General features: G+C 45.2%; 1 protein-coding gene across 1 annotated transcript in view; it reads right to left on the reverse strand.

Moving 5' to 3' along the window:
• PLA2G1B (phospholipase A2, group IB (pancreas)) overlaps positions 1-4916 on the reverse strand; it is a gene marked incomplete at its 3' end in the record, with an annotated part of 7301 nt that overhangs the window by 1736 nt on the left and 649 nt on the right. The window lies entirely within an intron of this gene.

Here is a 4916-nt window from a genome sequence, read left to right on the forward strand (position 1 = left end):
GCCAGGGACTTCATTTTTGGAGATCTTGACAGAGAGACTGCTGCTAAGGAAAGTGTGGCTCTTTATACAAGAAGCTCACCTTGACACGGGTATGAGACAAACAAGCCAATATTTACGTTACTAAATGCAGACTTCTTCCATTGGAGGCTGTGGGCAGCAGGTTGTGACAAGACCAGGTGAAGGTCAGTGGAGTTAAATCTATGAAAGCTGGGAAGACAAACATTTACTCTTTAGATTTTTGCTATTATATTATTTTAATGCTATTCTTCGAAGCCTGGCTGAAAAATCTGGACATTTTTATAATAGGTTCTCTGCTAAAAAATAGTAGTAGTGTGGTAGTTTTATTGGAAACTGCTGTCACACCAATACCTTTCCTACTAATACTGGCATCCTCCTTTTATGGTATTCCACTTACCATTAATCCTGTATCTCTCCATGGATTCTCCTGGCCTAATTCAAAGAATACAGTACAGGTCGTCCACTCACCCCAAATAACATTTTGGCATAGGCTGAACTGAAAAAAAAAATCTACTTGATTTTTAATCTGAAACCATCAAGAAGGTGGTACTACTAAGCAAGAACCAGGAGCCAAGCAACCTGGAAAGCCTCCATATCTGGCTTAAACAAGGAATGGTGTCTGTTTTCACATGACCTTAAGGGACTTACACGAGAAATTAAGTTGGTTTAGAAGTTTCACACAGACCCCAGTAGCTCAGAGATACCAGTTTCCCTTTCTCCAGTACCAAAGCAGAACCAAGGTAGGCCCTTAGGTTCTCTATGCCATGGTATAAGGTGAGTTGGAAACCTTGAAATAAGATAAAAAACAGGTAAGAAAAAGCTTCCTGAGGTCAGTCAGGGTTAAATCCAAAATACTGCTCTTGTATACAGACCCCAGAGGCTCTAACACTGTCAGGGCTACAGGTCTGGCATTTTTACACATTCATGACAGATCCTAGACTGCTCAGTTTTTGATAGTCAAGAGTCTGTATTTATTTCTAAAGCACCAAGCAAACCTTCAGTTTTTGAGAGCAGAGGAAGGGGCAAAGCCCCTTTCCACAACAGCCTAATATACCAGAATATTGCTTGTTCAGGAAACTCAGGTTGAGCACCCTTCAGTAGACCCAAATGCATGTTTCTATAAGGGATTATGAGCACCTCTTGCTCCTCCTAGGGTCTGAAGCTCCCAGGGTGCCCACACAATGCATAGGCTGTTGACATATTCATAGGACATCTAGTTAAAGGTAGACACGCTAGTGAGCAACCAGAACCATTCTGACTTTCCTGATCTCTCACAAGCTGATTCTCTGGGACTGCCCACTCACGGCCAAGATAAAGCCAAACAGATGCCAACTTTCAGATTCAAGATTCTCGTGTCCTAATAGTGAGAACACTGAACTAACATTAAAGGACGATGTAAAGGACAGCCTGTACCAATTAGTTCAGAGTAAAGGATTTAATCTATTGCTCACAAATCAATCTCCTGCCTTTCCCTTCAGTTCCCATCTAAGTGTTCTCTTCCTCTTTCACTACTTTGTCCACCTTTACTCTTTTAAAAATTATTTCTGTCCTCTTACTTGTGAACCTTAAGACTCTTGTGGTTCCTTTTTCCTTACATCTCAATGTCTGATTTATTATTGATGTTGCCAAGAAAACTTCCAATAAAATGGCCTTTTTAAGTCACAAATCAAAAACACTATCCTATCTTGCATTTCATACATTTTAATTCAACAAGAGGGTCACCAAGTGTGGGAAAGTGAGCATGTGAGCATCGCAAGAGTCTCATGAGAAAAATCCCAGCAGGATAAAGATTTTTCCACCAATGCTATTTTTGGTTTCCCCCAACCTGTGCTGCATATAAAGCTGCTGGTGAGGACATCCCAACTTAAAAGTGGTTCCTGAACTTATAAGCTTGAGTGTTAAATTATTTTTAAGGCTTCTGTGTAATCAAGATCTGCTGCATAGTGTTCCCTGCTGTTTCACACTGTTAAATCTCACCTTTCTTTTATAGTAGCATTTGCTGAAGGACTTTTCTTCCATTCCATTCTCCACATTTTACTTAGATCTAGCCTCCTTGGTCCACCACAGTCATTGAATCCAGAGCACTTGAGCCAAACTTCTAAGCACCACACTATCTCCTCCTCTCTTGAACCTACAAATATCTGTACGTAACCTCTGTAACATAGAAACACAATCTCTATTAAAACCAGATCTGCCTCACATTATAAACTGGGCCACGGCCAAAGTCCGGGAGCAGAACACCGAGTCAGAGCCCTTCCTGGGGCTTTTGTCCTAATGGCAGGACATGGATCCTGCCAGGTCCAAGTTCACCTGAAATCTCCATCTGAAAATCTCCCACCTCCAAATAATGACAGAGAAGGACAGTTTTCAAATAATTTATTAGGAATTTAAAACTGAAATCTGGAAAAAGGGTTACAGGTGTGGAGAGAACAAACATTGGAGTGTAATAACTTACTGGCTTAAAAACACAGCTTTATTTCTTTTAAAAAAAATGCCCACCCTGAAACCGGAGCCCCAGCCTCCAGGCAGTGGCAGCACTGGCCCAAGTGAATCCCAGCCCAGCAGCAGCACAGCTGGCCTTGGATGTCTGGAGGGGGCACGGAAGCAGTTCAGCGCATATACCAAGAGGGAGGAAAGCGCTGTCTGCAGACCCAAATTTGAAGTATATAGAATAAAAATAAACCCAATAAAATGCAGCTCTTCTTTAATTAGGAAATATTTAAAAAAACAGACATACAGACTCTTGTCTCAGTAACAAAAATTATTGCTTTGTGTTTTCAGTACTGATCTGTTAAGTACCCTCTTACCTAAACAGAACTCTCCAAACGCGTCGCCCAGGTCAGGACAAGCTCTTGCAGACGGGGGAGGGATGGAAGAGCAAAAGGGCCCTGTGGGCACTGTGGCCCTCCCAGTCCTTAACTAAACGCCCCGGGCTCAGTGTGGGGGAAGAGAGGGAATGATTTTTAAAACTTAAGATGAAGCTGTTATTTCCCTGGGAAAAGAGTTTTGGCTGCATCTTAATAAAAGGCTTAATCACCCCCCTTAACAAGGTCTTTGGTTCACTGAAATCCAGACCCAAACCTGCCCTGTGTACTCCTGCTGGAGGCTTCCCCTGGCAGAGTGCTCATTAGCAGGGGCCTGGAACGTGCCAGGGGAAGCCCCAGCAGGTTCTGGAGAGGGGACCAGATCACCCCCACACAGGACAACGGACAAATTCCCACAGTCTTCAGAACACAGAGTAAAGCAAACGGGAAGCTGCAATTCTATAATTCATATAATCCCTGAGAAGCCCTTAACCCGCCCCCAAATCACCACCCTAATGCTTTTCTCCCCCGTTAACGACCCCCCAGCCCAGTGCCCTGCCCTTCAGAGAATGACCACCCACATCTCCCCCTGGCCCTGGCAGACACCCCTTCCGATACCCTCGCCTCCAAAGGAGGATCCCCTTTCCCAGGAAATCTTGACGCAAGCGATAGAGTTTGGAGAGTGAATTCCTTTCAAAGTAACCAAGACAAGCAACGGCGGTAAAGCCCTTTACCTAAAGCCCAACCCGAGGCTGGCACTACGGAGCCCAGTGATGGAGTCTGTACATCGAGCAAGTGGAAGCAGCTTTAACCCGCTCAGCGATCGCGCCTACGTTTCACCCCCACCCCCCCGCGCCCCTTTCATCTCATCAGAGGTCTTAAAATCTTACAGTAAAAGGTGTACAAAAAAAGAACGGTGTCCTGTCAGGATTCTGCTGGAGAGTATTGCTCACGCTGCGGCACCAAGTCCAGGACCTGGAGCTGCTCCTTGGAGCCAGGCTGCAGGCAGCAGCCAGGTTCAGCTCGCGATATTTACATATTATACAGGAGGAAAAAGAAAACCCCACGTAAAACTAAACCTAAGGAAAAAAAAAAAATCTTTCAGCTGTACGGATAGTGTTTTTCACTTAGCAAAATATACATTTGTCTTGTTCCATAGCGATGTCCAACTTTTTAGGATCCTTGGAGTTTCACACTTTTCAAAGCCTCACATTTACAAAACAGAAACAATTAAAAACAGTTTCTTTAAAAAAAATAGAAGTACATCAGTTCCTCTCAGCCTTCGCTCTCTCCGTGTCTCCTTCTTCCCTTCAGAACTGCCTTCTTGTTACATACCGTGCTTTAAAAACACTGACGACAACAACAACAGAGTTGAAAATATTCAAAACAGTTTCAAAGCCAAATAAAAATACTCCTCAATAAAAACTACCTAACACAATCACAAAGCCAATTCATAAAATATGTCTACTAGCTCAGGAAAGAGCAAACAACAAAAAGAAGGGGTAGCCCCAAAAAAAGATAAAAAAATAAAATAAAAAAATAAAACTAACAGCTAATAAAATAAATAAAAGAAGAATCGGTGGGCTGGGGGCAGGGAGGGGGGAAGCGTAAACCGTCGGTGGTTAGTAAGAAAGCGAGATGATCTCCTCGGGTTCAGTCCAGTGTGGTCTGGTCAAAGGGAGAGATCAGGGCAGGGCGGCAGGAGTCTGGCAGCCAGCCGGCAGTGTGCAGTTTGATTCAAGAAAAAGGTACCCTTGGCTCACCCCCCGAGGCTCACCAGATCCCCCAGCCGCTGTCCTCGGTTAGGTCACTGGGGAATCTGCGGGACACAGCAGGGGAGGGAAGGGACAGGATCTAGAACAACCAACGGCTTTTCTCTTGGGGGTTTTCTTCCTGTGTGATCAGACAGGACTCGACGCCCAGCCCTGCACCTCGCTGGCGCAGGGACAGGGCATAGCAGAGGTGCTCCCATCTCCAGGGCAGCGTGCAGGCCTGGAAGCAGGGCCCCAGGAGCCGTGTGGCCCGCCCGGGCCTGTGGCGCTCTGGCCCCCGGGGCCTCATGACATAGCCAGCTCCGTCAGCTTGCCCAGCCAG

The sequence above is a fragment of the Merops nubicus genome, unplaced genomic scaffold (assembly GCF_000691845.1).
Source record: "Merops nubicus isolate BGI_N331 unplaced genomic scaffold, ASM69184v1 scaffold45688, whole genome shotgun sequence".
Lineage (NCBI taxonomy): Eukaryota > Metazoa > Chordata > Aves > Coraciiformes > Meropidae > Merops > Merops nubicus.